The 22,689-nt window shown below is 41.0% G+C and overlaps 1 protein-coding gene and 1 non-coding gene across 2 annotated transcripts in view; both read right to left on the bottom strand.

Moving 5' to 3' along the window:
* The window catches only part of SCFD2 (sec1 family domain containing 2), a 397,018-nt gene that overhangs the window by 155,497 nt on the left and 218,832 nt on the right, over window positions 1-22,689 (bottom strand). The gene's annotated exons all lie outside the window — the stretch shown is intronic.
* TRNAC-ACA (transfer RNA cysteine (anticodon ACA)) lies at window positions 3,111-3,182 on the bottom strand. The gene has a single exon. It is a non-coding gene; the product is annotated as a tRNA-Cys (tRNA).

Genomic DNA, 22,689 nt, shown 5'->3' on the forward strand with positions numbered 1-22,689 from the left:
CCTTCCTCTGCAATTTTCTGGAAGAGTTTGAGTAGGACAGGTGTTAGCTCTTCTCGAAATTTTTGGTAGAATTCAGCTGTGAAGCCGTCTGGACCTGGGCTTTTGTTTGCTGGAAGATTTCTGATTACAGCTTCAATTTCCATGCTTGTGATGGGTCTGTTAAGATTTTCTATTTCTTCCTGGTTCAGTTTTGGAAAGGTGTACTTTTCTAGGAATCTGTTCATTTCTTCCACATTGTCCATTTTATTGGCATATAATTGCTGATTGTAGTCTCTTATGATCCTTTGTATTTCTGTGTTGTCTGTTGTGATCTGTCCATTTTCATTTCTAATTTTATTGATTTGACACACAGAAATCCCTTGCATTCCTATACACTAATAATGAGAAAGTAGAATAGGAAACAATTCCATTCACCATTGCAACAAAAAGAATAAAATACTTAGAAATATATCTAACTAAAGAAACTAAAGACCTATATATAGATAACTATAAAACTGGTGAAAGAAATCGAAGAGGATACTAATAGATGGAGAAATATACCATGTTCATGGATTGGAAGAATCAATATAGTGAAAATGAATATACCACCCAAAGCAATCTATAGACTCAATGCAATCCCTATCAAGCTACCAATGGTATTCTTCACAGAGCTAGAACAAATAATTTCACAATTTGTATGGAAATACAAAAAATCTCGAATAGCCAAAGCAATCTTGAGAAAGAAGAATGGAACTGGAGGAATCAACCTGCTTGACTTCAGGCTCTACTACAAAGCCACAGTCATCAAGACAGTATGGTACTGGCACAAAGACAGAAATATAGATCAATGGAACAAAATAGAAAGCCCAGAGATAAATCCACGCACCTATGGACACCTTATCTTTGACAAAGGAGGCAAGAATATACAATGGATTAAAGACAATCTCTTTAACAAGTGGCGCTGGGAAAACTGGTCAACCACTTGTAAAAGAATGAAACTAGAACACTTTCTAACACCATACACAAAAATAAACTCAAAATGGATTAAAGATCTAAACGTAAGACCAGAAACTATAAAACTCCTAGAGGAGAACATAGGCAAAACAGTCTCCGACATACATCACAGCAGGATCCTCTATGACCCACCTCCCAGAATACTGGAAATAAAAGCAAAAATAAACAAATGGGACCTAATTAAAATTAAAATCTTCTGCACAATGAAGGAAACTATAAGCAAGGTGAAAAGACAGCCTTCTGAACGGGAGAAAATAATAGCAAATGAAGCAATGGACAAACAACTAATCTCAAAAATATACAAGCAACTCCTGAAGCTCAATTCCAGAAAAATAAATGACCCAATCAAAAAATGGGCCAAAGAACTAAAAAGACATTTCTCCAAAGACATACAGACGGCTAACAAACACATGAAAAGATGCTCAACATCACTCATTATCGGAGAAATGCAAATCAAAACCACAATGAGGTACCATTTCACACCAGTCAGAATGGCTGTGATCCAAAAGTCTACAAGCAATAAATGCTGGAGAAGGTGTGGAGAAAAGGGAACCCTCTTACACTGTTGGTGGGAATGCAAACTAGTACAGCCACTATGGAGAGCAGTGTGAGGATTCCTTAAAAAACTGGAAATAGAACTGCCTTATGACCCAGCAATCCCACTGCTGGGCATACACACCAAGGAAACCAGAATTGAAAGAGACACGTGTACCCCAATGTTCATCACAGCACTGTTTATAATACCCAGGACATGGAAGCAACCTAGATGTCCATCAGCAGACGAATTGATAAGAAAGCTGTGGCACATATACATAATGGAGTATTACTCAGCCATTAAAAAGAATGCATTTCAATCAGTTCTAATGAGGTGGATGAAACTGGAGCCGATTATACAGAGTGAAGTAAGCCAGAAAGAAAAACACCAATACAGTATAGTAACACATATATATGGAATTTAGAAAGATGGTAATGATAACCCTGTATGCAAGATAGCAAAAGAGACACAGATGTATAGAACAGTCTTTTGGACTCTGTGGGAGAGGGAGAGGGTGGGATGATTTGGGAGAATGGCATTGAAACATGTATAATATCATATATGAAACGAATCGCCAGTCCAGGTTCGATGCATGATACTGGATGCTTGGGGCTTGTGCACTGGGATGACCTAGAGGGATGGTACGGGGAAGGAGGAGGGAGGGGGGTTCAGGATGGGGAACACGTGTATACCTGTGGCAGGTTCATGTTGATGTATGGCAAAACCAATACAATATTATAAAGTAAAAATTAAAAAAAAAAAAAACAAGAAATTGATAATGCTAAGCACTAATGAAAACACACAATTGGAATCCTCACACATTGCTGGTGGGAGTGCAAACTTGCATAGGGACTTTGGAAACAATCTGGCAGCCTTTATGAAGTTAAACATACACTTATGTGACTCAGTCATCTCACTCCTGAGTATTTACCCAAAGGAAATTAAAGCTTTCATGAACACAAAACCCTACATATGAATATTTATAGTGGCTTAATTCATAATTTCAAAAACTAGAAGCAATCTAAATGTCCCTCAATAGGAGAACAGATAAACAAACTGGCACCTCCACATAGTAGAAGAACACCCAACAATAAAAATAATGAACTGATATAGACAGTAACATTGGTAGATCTCAGAAGCATTATGCTCAGTGAAATAAGCCACATATTGCATAATTCCATTTTTATGATATTCTGGAAACAGCAAGATTATAGAAAGAGAAAACAGATTGCCAGGGGCAGATGGTAGAGAAAAGGGTTGGCTACAAAGGGAAACTTTAAGAGGGTTGGAACAGTTCTGTATCTTAGTTGTGGTGGTGGTCACATGACTATATTTGTTCATCAAAACTCATAAAACATTACAACAAAAAGAGTAAAATTTTCTGTACATGAACAAAAAACTGGATAAACAATTACTATCTCATGTAAATACTATCCATTAACAGAGAGAAAGAAAGTGAAGCCACTCAGTCGTGTCTGACTCTTTGGGACTCCATGGACTGTAGCCTACCACGCTCCTCCATTCATGGGATTTTCCAGGCAAGAGTACTGGAGTGGGTTGCCATTTCCTTCTCCAGAGGATCTTCCTGACCCAGGGATCGAACCCAGGTCTCCTGCATTGTAGGCAGACACTTTACCATCTGAGCCACCCAGGAAGTCTCTATCCATCAACAGAGGACTGTCCAAATAAATTATGGGCCACTTCACAAAAAGATAAAATACTCCTTTCAAAAAAGAATAAGCTGGTAGCTTAGATGGTAAAGAATCTGCCTCCAATGCAAGAGACCGGGGTTCAATCCCCGAGCTGGGAAGATCTCCTGGAGAAGGGTATGGCAACTCACTCCAGTATTCTTGCCTGGAGAATTTCATGGACAGAGGAGCCTCATGGGCTACATAGTCAATGGGGTCGCAAAAAGTCAGGCATAAGGGAGAAACTAACACTTTCGCTTTCACTTTCAGGTTTAGATCCAATAGCCATAAAATATGTCTAAGAGAGAAAAGCATACTCTCTCATTTGAATATGCATAAGGAAAATCTGAATTTTCCCATCAGCAAGTGCCTGATAGGTTTAAAAGAACATTTTATATAATCAATGAAAAACACAAATCAAACCTGGGACATATGCATCAAAAGCAAAGTGTTTTTGTTTTTTTTTTAAAGTAGCTTCCAAACCTTAAAAGTGTTTTTTAAACACTTATGTTCTCTCAGATCTGAAGTTGTTTTTCACAGTAAAATGTCTTATCTTTCTAAAACCACATATATCCTTTATAGGCCAGAGAATACCACTTGGCCAAACAAGGCAAGAAAATCTATGATAAACATGCAAACAATCCAACAATGAACATAATGTCATAGTTCAACCAAACCCTGGGAAATGTAGATCTTGAATATTTTCTTGGAACCTTCTTCTTCCCTGTAAGCCAGAATATAAAGTTTTTAAGATTTCATTCAGTGAAAATAAAATGGTGGTGCTATAGTTTTAATGAAAGTGTTGGCCAATGTTAGGCTTTGAGTGTAACATTTTAAAAAAAATTAACTGGAAACACAAATTCACTCTTCGAGAGTCACACAGTTCCCAAGATTTTCCTTAACAAGAACAACATGTTGAAGATACTTCTGGAAATAAAAATGAATACGAGTCTAGAAAAATTTCTGTTTTCTGATTTACTGAGCTATTTACTGGCATTCACTGGAGTCCAATAAGAGAACTCTGTAGAAGAGGTTGCAAACCCCTAGGGTTGGCAAATCTTTTCATGAGTCTGAAGAGGGTTCTAGAGACCAGGGAGTCTGCCAAAATGAAGTCACCTTTCTTTGGTCCATCCTCAACTGTAAAGGAAATTGCATTTTTTTAAAATACAACTTTTCAGATTGATAATTGGGCTCTTGTACATTTCCTTATGGATATTCAAATGTTCACAGACGAGCTTGTTTAAAATAGCTTTCATTTTAAAGCTGTCTGGTTTTAATGAGAATGAGCTTGAGTGGAGAGTTTTATATAGCAATTATAGCTTATGTCTAAGGCCTCTGAGTTTTCCCCATTATGAGTTTTACTCTTAAATACAAAAGGATGAGGGAAAGAACACAGGAAAGAAGACACCTAACAGAAAAAGAATATATATTTATATTAAGAATTTGCATTCTGAGATTTCCTTCTACCAGAACCAAAGATTCCCTCAATCTACCATCAACAGTCATCTTCATGCTCTAGTTTATTCCCTTCAGAATTCTGAAAAGCTCTTCTGTACTTTCACTTTCCATTCCATTAAAGAAGAAGATTAATTCTTCTTCGGGGGGAGCCCCATTTGGAATCAGAGACTGGCTCTCAGGACATGGCCTAAAACACACACCATTGCTGTTCAATAAATGTTCATTCTCCCTTTCTCACTCTTCACTCTTGACTCTCTCATTTGCTATCCAGGTTGCATATCTGATTATCAGATCTATCAAAACAAGAGCCTTAAAACACCGATTTCATCAGGTAACTTCCCTGCTCAAAATTTTCCAGTGGCTCCCAACTGCCCACAGAATGTAATCTGAACATCTCTTCCTGGCAATCAAGGCCGTCTGTAATCTGACCCCAATTACTTTAAGCTTCTCTACCACATTCTGAAGACAAATTTCTAGTGGATCAATTTTGTCACTGATTCTTGTTTTTAAATGGCAAGCCCCAAGCAAATCCTTCATTGTCCTCAACTTCAAGCACATCTTTGCATGAGATCTGACTGTTCCATTCCTCCTCTACTGGATCACAATAGCCACAGGAACACCCGCCAAATAATTAGTGCCTCCTTCACGTCCCTTGGACTGCAGGGAGATCCAACCAGTCCATCCTAAAGGATATCAGTCCTGAGTGTTCACTGGAAGGACTGATGCTGAAGCTGAAACTCCAATACTTTGGCCAACTGATGCAAAGAGCTGACTCATTTGAAAAGACCCTGATGCTGGGAAAGATTGAAGGCAGGAGGAGAAGGGGATGACAGAGGATGAGATGGTTGGATGGCATCATCAACTCAATGGACATGGGTTTGGGTGAACTCCAGGAGTTGGTGATGGACAGGGAGGCCTGGCGTGCTGCAGTTCATGGGGTCGCAAAGAGTCAGACATGACCAAGTGACTGAACTGAACTCACATCATGCATTTCCCATATAGTATCTCATTTCATCATGGAAACAACTAGTAAAGAAGGTGTTCTGATCCCTGTTTTACAGATAAGGGAATTGGAGCATGGTGACATTGACTTTGGACTTCCCAGGTGGTGCTAGTGGTAAAGAACCCATCTGCCCATGCAGGAGACTTAAGTGACACGGGTTTGATCCCTGAGTTGGGAAGAGGAAGGCATGGCAACCCACTCCAGTATTCTTGCCTGGAAAATCCCATGGAAAGAGGAGCCTGGCGGGCTATAGTTCATGGAGTCGCAAAGAGTAGGACGTGACTGAAGCGACTTAGCATGCACAGCGTGACACTGATTTAAGATCATGCTGCTCTCAGAGAAGGGTGAAAATGAGACTTTATCCTAAGGCTCCCTGATCCCACAGTCACTGCTCTTTCCTGGCTCTACGCTGCTTTCACCCATCTCTTCTGCTCTGAACCTTGCCTAGATTTCTCTTTGGGATCACTTGTGCTGTGCTGTGCTTACTGTCATGTCCAGCTTTTTGCAATCCCATGGACTGTAGCCTGCCAGGCCCCTCTGTCCATGAGGATTCTCCAGGCAAGAATACTGGAGTGGGTTGCCATGCTCTCCTCTGGGGGATCTTCCCAATCCAAGGATCAGACCCAGGTCTCCTGCATTGCAGGCAGATTCTTTATCATCTAAGCTACCAGAGAAGCCCTTGTTATCACTTAGTTGACACTTAACCTCATTCTGTTTTGAATGGCTAGTTACATGGTTCACTTGTGCTTACTTTCCCATGTGATTGTTAGAGGGCAGTGACTTCACACTTAGTGAGATATCACCTCCATCAGCCTCTAGCATGGTGCTGTGGACACAGCAAATACACAGCAGGTGAGCGTGGCCTGGAATCCTACATATATGTTCCTTTCAAACTGGGTTCTCCCCTTGGCCTCTTATTTCTGTCAATAACACTACACTCTGTGGAGCTAAGGTTATCAAATGAAGAGCATATCTTTGTATCTTTAGCCCATGTAATTAGCAGAGGGTGTAACTCATACAGGATATGAAGAAGGAGGTGAGCCTGACTGCAGTATCAGTTGTCTGGCATGAATGAAATCTTGAATAGAGTTAAGTAAATCATCTGATGAAGGAGCTTTATAAACAATCTGCATTGGAATTTGATACTTTTCCTCTAAGCATACCTCAATTTCATACAGCAGGATTCATTTAAACCAAAAATTTAATTTTCTCCAATGCAATAAAAATACAACATTTTGAGATTCAATAACATTTTATTATGGAAGCTTACTAGCATGAAAATTGGAAAGCAGGTAGCTGTGTTTAACACAGATATTTTTCTCTGACTACTTTGGCTGAAAATTTCTTTTCAGTTTAGTCTTTCAGTCGTGTCCAACTCTTTGCGACCCCATGGACTGCAGCATGCCAGGCTTCCCTGTCCATCACCAACTGCCGGAGCTTACTCAAACTCATGTCCAATTGCATTGGTGATGCCATCCAACCATCTCATCCTCTGTTGTCCCCTTCTCCTTTTTCAATTTGTGCAAGGACTTCCCTGGTGGCTCAGATGGAAAAGAATCTGCCTGCAATGAGGGAGACCTGGGTTCAATCCCTGGACTGGGAAGATCCCCTGGAGGAGGGCATGGCAACCCACTCCAGTATTCTTGCCTGGAGAATCTCCATGGACAGAGGAGCCTAGTGGGCTACAGTCAATGGGGTTGCAAAGAGCTGGACATGACTGAGCAACTAAGCATACATACACAGCACACACAAACTGCAATGATAAATATCTCTGTATCTCTATTCTTTGGGTTCTCTATCTTTTTTGCAAACCACAGCCACGTTAAGTTCTTCCAGTGGACACTTCTTACTCATTACCTCTTAGAGCAGGTTCACTGTGGAATTCCAAAAAGCACTGGTTTTCTAATGACTCATACGTTACTGATGAATTTGTAAAGGATCTTTACCAAGAGTGAAAATGATAACTAGTTTTGAAAGTGGGGGTTAAAAAGTTTTATATTTATTGATATAAAGTCTTTTATGAATAAGATAAAGAAAACTTTGCTGAACCTAAATAATTATTCAGGTTCTGGGTGTTTATTCATTTCTCTTATTTGGTGGAGAGAGAGAGAAAACCACAGGGACTATTTAGTCTATAAATCTGCTACCAGACACATTCTGTGAGTATTTTTATAGAATTTCATTATGTAGTCTTTAAGCAGTATGTCCATGCCAGCTGGGTGGACTGGAATAGAAAACACATCTCTGAGAAGAAGCTATTATTTAGTCAATAATATGCTAATTAAAGGGGTTTATGCAACCATCCATGGGATCCCCAACAGCAGGCTTGTTTCTAGAACCCTCAGTGGTGCTGCATCTGATGTAGTTTCCGTTTTATTGGTGCCTGAAACATTCTTACCGATGATGATGATAACAAATGTGTTATTGAACCTTGTGGATTCATAAGAACTTAATAGGGAAGTGAAATCAAGGCCTATAACTTGGAAGACTTAACAAGTTTCGATGGAGTCAGGTTGCCCTAATGACAGTTCTATGGAGAGTATATCAACATCACATTACACTGACCTATTTATAACACTTGTGCATAGTATAACAGCATTTAAGCCAGGAGATGAGATGTCCTATGCGAGTAAGTGAATAACTTGTGCACCCAGTCTGGCACTTTGGGATATGTAAGAATTTAGTTTTGCAAGAGTAAATTTTGGGTGAAGATGAGAGGAACAAAGAGAATGAGCCTTACTGTCTCTGGCTTTGAACATGGAAGCGGTCCCTTTGTACGTGTGGTTCATGGTTGGTTTGACGTAGCTCTTAAGAAATGCACATATTATTGCTTTAAAAACTGTGCTTCACTATGTTGATGGTAATAAAATTACTTGAAATTGATGGTGTGAGAATAAGTTTTATTCTTGTTAAGTACTCCTCAGCACAGCTCTGTTTCCCAGGCCTTTCCCAGCTCTTTACTTCCATCATCTGCTGCCCCCGGGAGTTTCCTTGTTTCTGTATCTGCCCTCTCTTCAATGCAAGAACCTGAAGCAAAACCCACTCCTCTTTGTTAAGATAAGCTAAGGGATAAATAGGCTGTGTCCAAAAGATGGAACATCTCAAATATACTAGAGCCAAGACCGAGGCGAATAGGTCTCATTAAGGCAGAACTGGATAGAGCTTCTGGGGACTTCTGGGCCCTTTGGTCACTGATAACCCTAATGTGGTTTACAGAGCTGGTCTTGGTTGGACTAGTGCACAGTCTTCTCTCCTTCTCTATATGCGATGAAGATGGAATTGCCATCAGATACCAACGCAACTCTGGAAGAGTACAAAATCACTGCTCTGATTTCAATAACATGATATTACAAACATTTGTTTCTATGTAGGCAGTAGATGGCTTCTCCTAAAACAAACAAACAAATAAACCCCCAAGATCTGAGAACACTGGGCTCTGATTCCCACACGGTCATAACAGAAAGGAGCAAATGTGCCCATTTCCTATGGTATAACCCAGGTCTCCTTATCTGGAGACCTTTCTGGTTCTTGTAAGCATTTGTGTTTGCTGTTTCTGTAGGGGACGAGCCATTGCACAAGGCCCTTAATACTCTTATGCTTCCCGTATTTGTATAAATCAATCTTGGCTTTTATCAAGGTATATGGCTAATTTTAGACCACCATTGAAGGCATAAATGTGATTAAAAGTTGGTGGGGACAGAACACATGAAGAAGCACTGAAACTGGAAAAAGAGCCAAGATCTTATCTTGGTTCCTTTCATCCCATTTCTAGGCCTCAGTTTCCAAGGAGTCCATAAGTGTCTGATTTGCATCATTAAAAAATAATAATAAAGCCCAGAAAAACCTCAGTGCATATTAAAATATGTTATGTATCAACTGAAGTTTACCAAAAGCACCAATATGTGCCATACAGATATGGGAGTTAATCCTACTATTTAGTTAAAGAGTATTCTAGTATTCAAAATAACAACAACAACAACCATCTACTTACCTGCATGTATTAGTGTTTTGATAGTATTTTGCAATTGCTGATGCTCAACAATGTGGATGTGCTTCTTTCTATTTCCCAGAGTGCTTTGTGTCAGGCTGGCCACGTGACTGACTCTGAGCATTGTGCATGAACACCCTTATGCAATCTCCAGGCTCTACAGTTAGGTGCACATGTTCCTTCCTCATTCCCTCTCTCCCCACTCCCTCTACCTCATTTGCCTCTTTAAGTATAAGTCAGCAGAGCCTCGGGATGGAAGCACTTGGGAGACATATGGCAGCAGAATTAAAGCATCTGATTAGGTTGGAGCTCTTAGGTGCTGTCAACTAACAAATATAAATGAATTAGGGAGACTTAACGTGACTCATTGGAAAAGACTCTGATGCTGGGAGGGATTGGGGGCAGGACAAGAAGGGGACGACAGAGGATGAGATGGCTGGATGGAATCACTGACTTGATGGACGCGAGTCTGAGTGAACCCCGGGAGTTGGTGATGGACAGGGAGGCCTGGCGTGCTGCGATTCATGGGGTCGCAAAGAGTCGGACACGACTGAGTGACTGAACTGAACTGAACTGAACGTGTAAGAAGCATGTTGAGAACTCAGTCATACTTAACTCACAATAACCATTGACCATGTCACTGTGACATTCCATGCATTTGTAAACAAAGATTAATTAAATTGAAGAAGTATATAATGAAAAAATAATAACAAAACATGGGGTGTTAGAACAGGAAAATATATTAATGTATGCTAGAGGTTATCTATCTTATGGGATAAAAAAGGCAACTTACAAGGCAGAATTGCTCGTAATAGTGTTCTACTTTTCTATATACAAAGTATGTAAATATATATGACACAGAAAAAGTTTTGCTAGGACACACACCAGATTTTTGAAGTGGTAACTGAGGGAACATTTCAGCTTTTCTGTATTTTTTTTTTTTTTTCAAAAAAAAACCAAAACTCTTAAAAAAAAAATCCTTTTAAAATAAAAATAGAAATTTTCCCCCCAAAATAGAAAATTTCCCCCCAAATAAACTCTCTTATTGATATTTTTTGGCATTTATATGCTTCCTGCATTTTGTCAGCAGAACATTCACAGTTAATGTTAGATGTTGTGGCAGCCATCTCCCTTCCTTTGAGCTGGAAGGACTGTAATTAGTGGACAGCTGTCAGCCATCATCCACTGGCATCCTCCTCTGCTTCTAAGCCAAGGCCAAGGGCACACTCCTGGATGGACCAGCCAGTGACTGAGGATGGTGAAGGCATGGTCTTCAAGGGCCTGCCACTACCTCCGAGGAATCTCCCCTGACAGACAGTCTCTGCTCTCAAATCCCCCTTGGTCTGGTCACCTCTCAGTCAGATCTGCATCCAGACCTGAGGCTCTCCTCCCCTGGCCCTGCCTCCCCCTTCTCCCCTTTCGCGGTTGTCAGACCTACATGTTAGCCAAAGGCTTTCTGTGCTCAGTCCCACTCCCTCCCCTTCTTACCTTTCAAAGTCATTACCAGCTATCCTATAACCCTGTCTCAGCACCTGCTTGTTGGAGGGCTCAACCAACACAGGCATCTTTTGGGAGGTGTTACACACTTTACAAGGACGCTCCTTTTATTCTGAGAATGCCTCTTTCCATCCTTACTTCATAATCTCTTGCCCAACTTTGGTTTTATCATTTGGCTTTGTCGTGACAATATTGGCCGTGGAGGAAGAAGGCACATAACTCAGGCTACACCAATTACTCTTGGAGCTGATAAATACTTCCCCAGTTTCCCCACCTTTTTAAATAAAAATTTTATTGAAGTATATTGATATACAATGATGCATTAATTTCTGCTGTACAGCAAAATGAGTCAGTTATACATACATACACGTGTTAGTCGCTCAGTCGTGCCTGACTCTTTGCGACCCTCTGGATTATAGTCCGCCAGCTTCCTCTGTCCCTGGGATTCTCCAGGCAAGAATACTGGAGTGGGTTGCCATTCCCTTCTTTAGGGGACCTGCCTAACCCAGGAACTGAACCGGGTCTCTCACATTGCAGGCAGATTCTTTACTGTCTGAACCACCAGTGAGGCTGCACACATATATGTACCCTTTCATATTCTTTTCCATTATGGTTTATCACAGGATACTGCGTATCGTTCTCTGTGATATACAGTAGGACCTCATTGTTTACCCCAGTTTCTCCTTTATGATGTGCATGCCAGCTCAGTTAAACTTCTCTCACTTGTAAACACCATTCTTAGCTGATATATTCAATGACTGTGTCTCTCACTTCTAGTATACTCATGCACTGGACTTTGTTTTATGGAGATTCCCGAAAGGCTCATTTCCCCCAGTGATTTCCATCATAAAATGTCAAGTTTAGACCTTTAATGGTTTGATCCCAGGAAATGTAGCTTGGATTAAGCACTGATTTTGAGTCTGGAGACCCAGTTACAAATTCCAGCTTTGCCATTAACTGGTTATGCGTCATTGGGCAAGCCACATCACTTTCCTGGGGCTTGGTTTTATGATTTATAAAATGTGGAGATTTTAGCCTAATTTATTTCTAAGGATTCTCCCAACTCAATAATTCAATAAAATGCCTAACATTATTTTTCCAGAGACTATAGACAGTGTCTGGCCCATAATATGGACTCAATAAATATTTTCTGAATTGAATCAATTAATAAGTAATTATGAATTTTAAGGATATTTTTCAGACATTAGAAGTAAGTAAATGAAAATATTTAAACATGTGGGCAAAAGAAATATGATCTACTTTTCTTTCCTCTTTAAACTTTTCTGTAGTTTCTGGAATTTGCTTTATTCTCTCTCCAGTCCACACCTTGTCATTCCTGTCACTACTTTCTCCTGCTAAACCTGAATGCAAGTCAAACTTCTTCTATTCTCCTGTCCTACATCAGGTTTTCTGAGCAAGTAGTGTGAAAAGCCACCTGCAATGTGGGAGACCTGGGTTCGATCCCTGAGTCAGGAAGATCCCCTTGAGGAGGGCATGGCAACCCACTTCCTGGAGAATCCCCATGGACAGAGGAGCCCAGTGGGCTACAGTCCACAGGATCACAAAGAGTCACGTATGACTGAGAGACTACGCACAGCACAGCATGAAAAGTACCATGCAATAATAGTATATTGTACTTATTTGTTGACTCTCTCCCCCAGCTGGAATGTGGCTCCATGAAGGGATGGATATTTGTCTGTTTTGTTCATTGTTTTGTCTATAGTGCTTAAAACCGTGGCCGACACCTGGTAGGTACTTACTAAATATTTGTTGATTGAACAGCAATTCTAAATATGGAACTATCCTTCAGAAAGGGGCTTTAAATATGAGGACTTTGAAAAGGGCATAGGAGAGGGGAGGCGGCATTTATCGTTTTAATAGAGGAGAAGACATTCCAGCAAGGACCTGCAACTTGTGAGGAAGGAACTCCTCTTTCGCTTAATAAGGTCCTGGACCCTGTTCTTGGCTTGAACACAGTCCAAAACAATACCAGCAGCACCAACAGAAGCAGCAAAACCCCTACTCAAGGCAGGGACCACAGCAAGGACAAAGGTCCTGAGGCAGGAGCGGCCCCGGCCTGTCTGAGGGACAGTGTGGAGGCCTGTGTAGCTGACGTGAAGTGACTAAGGGAAGAACCGTAGGAAGCGAGGTCCAAGGTGACACGGCAGGTGACGCTTGTGGGCCACTGAGGAGACGGCAGCTTTCACTGAGTGAGCTGAGAAGCTACTCAGCAGAGGAGTGACATGGTTTGAATTATGTTTTTAAAGGCCGATTTTGGCTGCCATGATAAGATCATGGGGGCGCAAAGGCAGGAGCAGAGAGACCCGTTTGGAGATAATACAAGTATGCCTGTTAGACAAGTGTTCCACAGTCATTCCAAACTACAGGAATCCACTGTGTCCTCCCCAGACGTGTTTCTGTTACCTACTCTTTCCCTCTTCAACAACAGCACTGCTTGAGTCCTAGCTGCCCAGTCTAGAAACCTTCTCTTACAACTCACAGCAGACCCTGCTGACTCTCCTCCCCACCTCCTCCTCCTCCTCCTCCTCCTCAGAAACCATCACCTCTTCTCCGCCCCACCGTCACGGCTCAACGGTCACTGGCCTGGACTAGGGCCGTAACCTCCTAACAGCAGCCTTTTTTCCAGTGCTGGTCCTCAGAACAATAATTTTTTTCAAGACCCAAACATGAACACAACGGTCCTTGGCTTTCACGACTCCTCACTCCTTAAGGAATAAGGTGACTCTGTGCAGCTGGTCACACAAGGTCATTTGGGAAGTAGCCTTGCTTGGCCATTTGGACTGGGCACGTGCTGTTCACTCCCTTGTATCCTATTATCCAGCCACAGTAGAAAAGTTGTTCAAAAGACTCTAGCCACAGAGACTATGCTCTAGTAGGTCTTAGACTTATTTACTTCTCTCCCTACCCCCCTGCTCCTCCTTTTCGATTTTACAAAGCTCCCTCAGTGATGCAGTGCAGCCAGGATTAGAACGACTAGCAATCACACTGCATGTTTACAGCTCTGTCACCATCCCAGACCCTGAGTTCAACAAGAGGCAAGAGTATTTCTCTTTACTGTCATTTCCCCCCCGCCTTTTCTGCCAGCACCTAAGTGAATCCATCTATCTCTCCATCCCGACTCCCACCTCTACTCACCCATAAAAGAAAGCCTGTCTTGGCTTTGGAATGAGCTGTATGAACTTATTATAGTCCATTTAGTACAGAACTATAAATAAACAAAGCTACTGCAATGGGAAATTCAGCTGAAAAGTTTGTTGTTTGTATCCGTGGACAGTAACAGGACGATAGCCACACAGTTCCTGGGGCTAAAGGGTGAGTTTCACAAATACCTAGGTTATCTGGAGAAGAATTCAAGCGTACTTATAGCATTTTACTTTTCCCCTGTGCTAGATTTTATTAATGTTATTGCTTTGACTGCACGTATCCTACTGGAACTCATTTGTTTTTTGAAGTGGGCTTTTTATCGATGACTGTTCAATGACATTTAGTACTTCTATTTGCTTTCCTAACCCTATGAGAGTATAGTCACACCATTTACCAAATCAATTAATGCTCTGTTGTCTGCTATGCACTAGTATTCCATGGTCAATGTATTTCTTATTAGATATGTAAGGTGAAGGTGCAGCCGCTCAGTCGTGTACGACTCTTTGCGACCCCGTGGACTGCAGCCCACCAGGCTCCTCCGTCCATGGGATTCTCCAGGCAAGAATACTGGAGTGGGTTGCCATTTCCTTCTCCAGAGGATCTTCCCAACCCAGGGATCAAACCCAGGTCTCCCGCATTGGAGGCAGATGCTTTAACCTCTGAGCCACCAGGGAAGAAGGTATTAGATATGTAATCTAGCTCTAAAAATGTACTTTTGATGATAACATGTTACCATACATCCAGAGTTTGGGTTTTCATACACTCTACAAATACACACACACTCACATATATATAATATCTTTTTTTACTCTCTATATAATAAAACATATTTAAAATTTTATTTTCCCCTAAATTTCCTTATGAAATTAACTTGTTGTTCAGTCGCTAAGTCATGTCCGACCCTTTGCAACCCCATGAACTACAGCATGCCAGGCTTTCCTTCCTTCACTATCTCCTGGAGTTTGCTCAGACTCATGTCCATTGAGTCAATAATGCCATCCCATCTCATCCTCTCTTGTCCTCTTCTTTTGCCCTCAATATTTTTTGACTCTTTTATATCTACATATTTTATATTCTTCTATAAGCAACCTCAGATATGCAGATGATTCCATTCTAACGGCTTATCTTATATCAAGAACACTCATATATTTTTATATTAACAACCTCAGATATGCAGATAATACCACTCTAATGGCAGAAAGTGAAACTGAAGAGCCTCTTGATGAGGGTGGAAGAGGAGAGTGAAAAAGCTGGTTTAAACTCAACATTCAAAAAACTAAGATCATGGTATCTGATCCCATCGTTTCATGGTAAATAGAGAAAAAGGGGAAACAGTGACAGATTTTCTTTTCTTGGGCTTCAAAATCACTGCGGATGATGACTGAAGCCTTGAAATTAAAAGCTATGACAAACATAGACAGTGCATTAAAAAGCAGAGACACCACTTTACCAACAAACGTCCACCTAGTCAAAGCTATGGTTTTTCCAGTAGTTGTGTAAGAATGTGAGAATTGAACCGTAAAGAAGGTTGAGCACTGAAGAACTGATGATTTCGAATTGTGGTGCTGGAGAAGACTCTTGACAGTCCCTTGGAAAGAAAGGAGATCAGACCAGTGTCAGTTCTGAAGGAAATCAACCCTGAATATTCATTGCAAGGACTGATGCTGAAGCTGAAGCTCCAACAATTTGGCCATCTGATGCAAAGAGCCAACTCATTGGAAAAGATCCCAGTGCTGAGAAAGATTGAGGATGACAGAGGATGAGATGGTCGGATGGCATCACCGATTCAATGGACATGAGTTTGAGCAAACTCCAGGAGATAGTGAAGGACAGAGGAGCCTGGTTTGCTACAGTCCATGGGGCTGCAAACAGGTGGACACGACAAAGTGATTGCACAACAAACCTTATATTCTGCCAAATAAGGTATTTTTCTTTGTGGGATTAACACACAATACCTGGTGCATATATAGCAGGTGCACTTATGGAGTGTAAAACACTTATTTAATGAGTGAATGAATTCATCTACTAATTATTCACATATTTTAGAAAATAAAGTCTATGACTATGTTGATGCTCATGCCTATTAACTAAGAAGAGCTTTAATATCCCTTGAAATGCTCTTCATAAATAAATTCTCTTATAATCTAGCTTCTTAAATATAAAAGTTTACTAAATGTCTGTGGAATTAAAAAAAAATCATAGCTTTGAAGAGGTGCAAAGTCTCCCACAGGTCATTTAGCTGAAAACTCCATTTTAAAGATGAGGACACTAACGATCAGAGAGGACATTTAGTTACCCAAGGTCACACAGCTACTAAGGGGCAGAAATAGGACCAGAATCCATCTCTCTAGATTTCCAATGCAATTTTTATTTCTACTTCACTCTGAATAGAAATCCTTTTCATATCCATACTGAAAAATGTTTTCAGAACAAATCTTCAGTGCTTGTAATCTTAGAGTTAGCAATGTCATGAATGACTCTATAATATTTTTCAAAGAGCATAAGTTTAAAAAAAAAGCATACACATTTTCTGTGATAACTAGAAGCTCTTAAAGAACAAGTTTCGGAAAATAATGTTTCAAAAGGAACTAGAAAGTTCTAATTTTAATGGTACCTCATACATACCCCCACTTTAACAATGCTATAAATGCTATATGTTCTTGCAATGATAATGTATGGTAATTATTTCCCCAAGTTTTTATTTCATTTTTTATATTCAACAAATGTTTTCTGAATGCTTAGTATATTTCAAGAATTGTTCTAGGACTTAAGGAGAGCAAATGAAAAAAAAAAAAGACATTTCTTCCTCTGATGGAAGTGCTTTTTGCAACATAAGATCCACCCAGTATGAATGTATCATTACACCTCTCTTGAGCTCTTCTCCAAGAGAAAAACACAGTTCTCTTCCAGGCATTTTCTTTATAGGTTATGTTTCCTCTTGACCCCTTAATTATGTGTTCCTTATCACCTCACCTGTACAGTCACACACATATATCAATGATACACATGTGTGGTAAGTCTACAGAGGTTAAGTTACTTTAGCAAACTCACACGGAGGAACTGGGACTCAGATCCAGGCAGCCTGGCTTCTTTGTACTCTAAGGCACATATGTCACCGCCGTTAACTCCTCCCTCCTCCTCATTTTGTTCCCAAATGACAGAATGACAAATAAGAGTGAGCAGAAGGGCAGCGCAATGTGATGAATGAAAGAAATTCATCAGTTGGAAGGAAGCATGGGACCTTTTCTGGCCCTGCTCCTTGCACCCAGCCATCTAATCTGAGTCTGAGTTTATTTCTGTATAAAAATGTCTGATAATGTTATCTGCTCTGTGACTACCTCATGTCAGAAAATTACATCTGATATTTTAGAAAAAAGGCCATAAATTTTTTTTTTTCTCCAGAAAAGTAGGATACAAAATGCTGATTAAAACTACGTTAAAATGTACAGGTAAAATTTGTCTTTCAGTGGAGCAATCACAGGTCTCTTTTTGTTACTGTTAAAAATTATTTTAGGTCATTCAAATTTCCTTCTTTTGGCTTTTCAATATTTAAAAATTTCTTTTATTAACACACATTCCTTCATATGTTCTCTAACACATCCAACATATTTATTTATTTCTGCTATAGACAAGATACTATATTGAAGAAAAAGGAAAAAACCAATGGAAGATATTTTGATACACGTACACAAGTCTAAAAATATTCTAATGTGATATGCAAAAGTAAACATTGTTGTCTAATGGAGTTAAGGACTTTTTCCCTTTAAAACTCCATCTTTAATATTGTTCTATGTCCATTTTAGAAACCAGAAAATTTTTAAAAAGTCTTTAAAACACCTCTGAGTACTTAAGAGAAATAAGATCTTATAGGAGACAGCTTATCACCCAATAATGCTGGATGAATGAGGTGTTGATTAGACTTTTTCAAAATGGCAGACAGGGCAGTCATGGGCACTGCTGTTTATTAATACAATACCAGCTTCAGATTAAGTGGCGGCAAACCTCACCAATAAGGGTCTGGCCACACAGCTGATGTGATTAACTGAGTCAAGACAGATAGCAGAGGCCATGAGGAATATTTCAAGAAGACAAAGAGCTCAGAAGTGGATGAGATTATTCTACCTCAATAATACAGATAACATCTCCACGTTTGGAACTGAAAATTCCAGCGCTTCCACTGTAGCCTATCAGTGTTACGTACAGTGGTGGGAGGCTACGAAGGAAGAACAGAAACCAGAAAGAAGCCATACAGATAAAACATCTGGGTTGCTGACACCGTCCCTGGCCTTATTCCAATCTATCTTCCATGTTGAGGGCAGTGTTTTACAAAACATGTTTATGATCATGTACTCCCAGGTTGAACATCCTTCACTGGCTTCCCACTGCTTTATGTCCCCCATTGTTTGCCTCTCGTGGTCCACCAGGGCCCTGGATCATCTGGCTCCTGTCTCCCCATCCCCCCTAGGCTTTGCCATGCTTTCTTCAGTTCCTTAAACTTCCAGTGCCCCTTCTTGCTCCCTCTGAAAGCTGCCCACTTCTGTCTCTCTGCTCCCTGTCATCTGTCAGGAGACAGCTTAAACCGCCCCTTCCTCAGGGGCACTCTCCCTGAACTCACACTAATTTCCCTCATAACCCTTACTACAATGCCACCCCATTAAACAGCCGTTCCTGTGACTCTGTTATTTCTGTCACTCTCTTGGCTAAACTGCAGAAACCATGTCTGTCTTGCTTCCCATTGTACTCCTAGGGTCTGGCACAGCGCTGGTACTTAGAATCCTCAGTGAATAGAAAGCTGAATAAATGTAATTTGCAAAAAAGCAACAAAAGTTTGAGCACATTTTCTATCACTGTGTCAGACTGGCTGGATGGCAGGATGCTGACTCCTTAAATCTTCCTGGTACTCAGGAGGTCATTTATCATCCTGTCTCCCTTACAGCTAAATTCTGGGGACATGAGACTGCTCTGGTCAACAGAATGTGTGCAGAAGTGAGAGTCACCTCTTCCAGGACTTGTGGCAGAATGCCCAACACAATCGTCTATGCCATTCTTTCCCCAGCAGTGCCATTGGAAGCTAAAGACTCTGATATGATGGAAGCACCTGGGGACAGGAGCCCAGGTTCCTGAGTTGCCTCTTGGAAGAGTGCCACCTCCCTCATACTGGGCAGGAGTAAGAACATGAAACTTTAGGTTAAGTCACTTCAAAAAATTTTTTTAAGTACAGTGGTTAGGGCTAATTAATACAAGTGCTTATGTTACTCTTAATAAATTGTTCTCAGTCTGGATACACAGTAAAACTAATGACGCTGAAGAAGACTAGTGATGTATCAACGTGGTAACCCCTTTGAAGTTTAAATCCTGAGATTTACCACCATTAAATGAAGAGTTCAATTTAAAGAAGAAAGTCAAGATTTTAAATTAGTTCTGAAGAGTACTTCCCCTTACAGTCTAGTCAAAGGGAAGGAAGTTCTGAAAATCTAGGATGCAAGGAAGAGAAAATGTACAGAAAAGACCTGAAAATGTTAAAAATGAGATGAAGCCATCAAAGAATAATGACTGGTCCCTTAACTAGGGCTAATTGTCCTACAGGTCCCAAACCAATAGGTCAGATATGCAGCAGTAGGCCCCTTTCTTATAATAAACATGCATCATCAGGGAATCTAAGTATTTAAAAAATGCAAAACAGATCGCATTAGTCCCTTTCTGCTCAAAGGCTTTACGTTGCCTTTACAATAAAGTCCAAGATCCTTAAGGGAACACGAGCTCTCACTTGACTGGGTCACTGTCTCTGTCTCCAGCTCCAACTCTGCCACCCTCCCCCTCTTCCTTTCCATTCCAGATATACCTTCTTGTAGTTGCTCAAGCTTTCGGGATTTCCTCCCACCTAAGGTCCGTCTAGTCAAGGCTATGGTTTTTCCAGTAGTCATGTATGGATGTGAGAGTTGGACTGTGAAGAAGGCTAAGTGCCAAAGAATTGATGCTTTTGAACTGTGGTGTTGAAGAAGACTCTTGAGAGTCCCTTGGACTGCAAGGAGATCCAACCAGTCCATTCTGAAGGAGATCAGCCCTGGGATTTCTTTGGAAGGAATGACGCTAAAGCTGAAACTCCAGTACTTTGGCCACCTCATGTGAAGAGTTGACTCATTGGAAAAGACTTTGATGCTGGGAGGGATTAGGGGCAGGAGGAGAAGGGGACGACAGAGGATGAGATGGCTGGATGGCATCACGGACTCGATGGACGTGAATCTGAGTGAACTCTGGGAGTTGGTGATGGACAGGGAGGCCTGGCATGCTGCGATTCATGGAGTCGCAAAGAGTTGGACACGACTGAGTGACTGAACTGAACTGAACTGAAGGGCCTCTGTGACTGCTATTCTTCCTCCCTAGCTAACTGCTGCTCATCCTTCAGTTCACAGATCAACTGTTACTGCTTTAAGAAAGTTCCCCAACCCTCCAGATTAGGAGGGACTCTTGATTGACTGTGTATTACAGACTTCTTGTTGCATGTCCCAGTGTCTGGCACCTTGTCAGTTCTCAATAATCATTTGTTAATTGATGAGGTGGAAGGTCATGGGAGGCGGTAAAGAATAACAGGAAAATAAAGACCTTACATTATAAACTAGAACACCCTTGAGCCATCTTCCCTTGGGATCTTAAATGTTCCAGCTATTGACAGAGCCTTGGTCCTTCAGATGGTCCTTGAACGGTGAGCATTTTGTAAGGGGCACAAAAGTGAAAGTGGAGAAGGAGTCCATTTTTAGGTAATTTTAGGTGAATAAATGAAAATAAAACAGTAGTCACAAATGCCTGCAGAGGCATTTTTAATACAAGGCAAGGCGACACAGCATTCAAACAGGAACAGACTACGGCTATACACAACAACATGGATGATTCTCACACACAAAATGTGGAATGAAAGAAGCCAGACACACAAATGAGCACATACTGTATGAATCCAGTTATACAAAGCTGAAAACTGGCAAACTAACGTAGGCTGAAATAAGGGAGAATGGTGATTACCTCTGGGGGAATTGATGGGAAGAAATACAAGTGAGTTGCTAGAAATACTGTTCACACATGAGTCAGACACGACTGAACGACTGTAGGTGCATACGTATGAAAAATTCATTAGGCTGTGGACTCCGGATTTGCACGCTTCACTGTAGGAAAGTGGTACTTTAATGAAAAAGAAAACAGGAACTCTACTTCTGAAACCCCTGCAATGGCCCTATCACAGTCTACAGGATAACGTCTAAATTCCTCAGGAAGGTCTACAGAGCTCTTTGTAATCTAGCCCCTTCCAGAGACACTCTCATCTCAACATCCAGCGCTCCACATGTGCACAGGATGCTCCAGGCATGTGGTTCCCCCTAATTCTCTAGACAGGCCATTGCATTGCTCACCTCCATGCTTCTGCATCTGCTGTGCCCATGGTGCTTGTCAGACAGAAGGTGCCTGACAAACACTGGTTGAACTTGAACTGAAAAATGCACAAGTGCAAGTGCAAGTCGCAAAGTCATGTCTGACTCTTTGCGACCCCGTGGACTATACAGTCCATGGATTTCTCCAGGCCAGAATACTGGAGTGGGGAAAATGCACAGTAAAGCATATAACTGTTAGCACAGAATAAGGACACGTTGACCAACGGTAGTTTAAAGAAACAAAAACCCCTTTCAGAGCATAAGGAGACAGAGACAGGTGAAGTAAAGAATCAAAATGAATACCTTAGTCTTCAAAAACGAGGTCTTTTTTTAAGTCCAAGTTTAAAATGTTAAACAGTTTAAGAGAAGAGAAGCAACCATGATGATAATTTAGGGGACTGTGTTTATGGGTATAGGGCCTGAATTAGGTCAGGATATTCACAGTAATAGCAGTAATACTACTTAATTGCAGTATCTGACATTTATTGAATGCTTACTATCTATCAGGCAATTTGCATTCATTATCTGATTTAATCTTGGAAGCAAATGCTTGACGGTCTGCTCTTAACCTCCATTTTTACGTATGAGGTAACTGATGCTCTAGGAAGGTAAGGAGACAGGCTGTGGCAGTGTTCAGATTCTAACCCAGGCCTAAGGGGCTCTAGAGTCTGGCAGTGAGACTTTTCCCAAAGACACTCTCAAATGAGCATCTCAGAAGCCCACATCATGGCGGGGGAACAGGCAGAAAAGTGGCACAGCCTCTCTCCCATGTTTATGGGCAGTATTTAAACATCCATAGCTGGAGATTTATTCTTGGGAAAGAACACCCCGGAGTCCCAAAGGTATGGAAAAGAGTCTAAAAATACGGCTAGTACAAAACCGCACTATGAAGCTGTGTGGCAATTTCCTGTAAGGTATTCAACCCAGCACCTACTACAATAAAG

The sequence above is a fragment of the Budorcas taxicolor genome, chromosome 6, assembly GCF_023091745.1.
Source record: "Budorcas taxicolor isolate Tak-1 chromosome 6, Takin1.1, whole genome shotgun sequence".
Lineage (NCBI taxonomy): Eukaryota > Metazoa > Chordata > Mammalia > Artiodactyla > Bovidae > Budorcas > Budorcas taxicolor.